This window comes from Cupressus sempervirens, chromosome 1 (genome assembly GCF_028749045.1).
Source record: "Cupressus sempervirens isolate cs-2001-9-10 chromosome 1, ASM2874904v1, whole genome shotgun sequence".
Taxonomy (NCBI): domain Eukaryota; kingdom Viridiplantae; phylum Streptophyta; class Pinopsida; order Cupressales; family Cupressaceae; genus Cupressus; species Cupressus sempervirens.
In genome coordinates, this window is record NC_143118.1 from 603,049,954 (window position 1) to 603,052,488 (window position 2,535).

Genomic DNA, 2,535 nt, shown 5'->3' on the forward strand with positions numbered 1-2,535 from the left:
GACAAGTTCTTCTACATGATAGCCACTCCAATAATCCCCTTTCCTTGTCTACTAGTTTGAGGATTTGTATGTAGACCTCATAAGAGTCCATAATCTATGTCTTGATCCTTCTTCACTTTGGCCTCTATTTCTTTAAGTCCTTCCTCCACTACCATGATCATCTTAGACTTAAACTGCATACTCTAGAGCCCTTCAAATAGAAGCTCATCTCCCTTACGAAAAATATTCACTTCTACAACTTCCTTAGCCTTCATATGAATAATCATCTTTAGTAAAGAGACACATTCTTCACTCTTAGCTTTCTTTGCTGCTAAGGTAGCTCTATTTGCTAAAATGTTGTCCTTCTCTATTTCAAGCCTTAATATCGCATTGTCAATCTACTCTATAATGGCAAGTCCTTCTAACTTGAGTTTCCCACTCCACTCCCTAGCAATTTTCTTGAAGTATTTATATTCTTGGACTAAGAGATGAGTGCTTAGACATCAGTAGCAATAGGATCATTATTAATTGACATTCTGGAGATGCTTACCAATAGGGTGACCAACTGCCTAATGAAACTATTAATTTCATGGATTTTATCCTTCATTCTAACTTTAGATAATTTAAGGCTTTCAAGATGTCCCTCTATTATCTCATTTGTTGACTTCCCTAAGCTAACCTTGGTCTCATGTTTGACCTCCCCAAGATCCATAGAATGTAGGGCAAAATAATTTGTAGACATATCTTTAATTCTTCCTTCTTTAGTGAGCTTGGAAATTTCCATCATAAGATGCCCTATTTCAGGATCTTGCCTAAGGATGGACAAAGTTTTCTGATTTTGGACTGTGCTTATTGCTGATCCAGAGTAGATAGCCAAGGATAAAGTGTCTTTGTTAGGAGCTCCTTCATCTCTCCTCTTTTTTTTTGTCCAAGGTGTCCTTAAGCCATGAATTTGTGCCAATCACCTTGGAAGTAGTCCCAAGAGAGTCTATGCTAAACATCTTTCTCTTGATTGGGGTGATATTTTTGTAGCCAAGGAGAAAGGATTCTTTGGGGCATGTGAAATGAGCTTTAAATAATTTGGGCCCTTCTCTACCTCTGAAGTCTTCTTTGTTTCCTCATCAAATTCAATCGACTCACTCTCACTACTTCCACCATCTCCAAGATCTACTACCTGCACTTGGTGACTACTCAAAAGGAGTAGTGCAACACTTACATATGGGATTGGACTACTATGAGGTGAGAGGGAAAGAGTGATTGCTCCATCTTTTAATTCCTCTATCTTCTTCTTCTCAACCTCTATGGGAGTCCTGATCATTGGAAGGGAGCCATCTTGACAAGTTCTAGCTAGGGAGATACTTGTGTTGGGAGGTTGATCACCTCAACCTAATGGTTGAGCTAGGCCTTGGGTAATGGCCAAGGTTGCACCTAATGTACCACCCTAATAGGAGGAAGCTACTGCAACTATTAGAGAAGCTTGACCAAATGTACTTTTTCCTGAACTCCTTCTAGCTATGGTCCATTCAACCCATTTTTTGGTCCTTTTGATAATTTGAGCCATCATTATATCCAGCTCTTCCCCTAAACCCTCATAAGGTTTTGAGCTTATCAAAGTGCCTCTTAGCTTGGTTAGGTAAGTGTTACTATACATGTTTTGAACATCATCTTCTACTCCTACATCACTATTGACTTTATACATTTTCACCTGATCAACTTTTAGTCTGGTGAAAGCATGATCAAGACTCTCAATCTCATTCTTGCAATCAACCCACTAGTCTTGAATGGTGGTAATGTACTTGATTACACTTTCAATCTATAAAACATCCCTTGCATACCCATTCATATCGAACATGGGCCTCAAGACTTTGTATATTTCCAATTTATACTTCATTTCAAACACCTTCAACATGTTCTTGGCATTCGAATGGGTGTCATAGCTAAAAGCCCCCACCTTCATGGAAAATTTGTACCCTTTCTTCTTCAGAATCCTACTCAACATGTTCACTTGAATAGCTTACCGCATGATCTCGATCAACACGATCATATCACTGGGATATCTTGGTAGCTTCAAGGGGAAACCATCAAAAGATGCAAGACATAAATAAGAAAAGGATGAAAATTGGATGAAATAACTTCGAAATTGGCTAATGACTACCATGGATTTAGGACTAAATCTCCTTTCTGAGCATTCCCGTAGCTCCCTATAGATCCTCATAGTGAAAGCATCATTAACTCTTACATATTCTACATATCTATTTTCCAATTGTAAGCATGGATAAAACTCATAAGATTTCACATCATCAGGAAAATTTTCTACTTTTGGGAGGCCTAGCACTAATTGTAAAGAATCCAACATATAAATGAGGAAAGATGACATATAGAATGTATTGTAGAACTTTATGGCATAGAGAGAATTGGACAAAATCTCTCTTACCTCATGAGCCCAATCAACATATTGGGTGTCATAGCAGATGACTTGCACTAAAAAGAAATATTTCTAAATGAAATTCAAAGCTTCTACCTCACCTTTCAATCTGTGTAAGAGGACCAAGATAT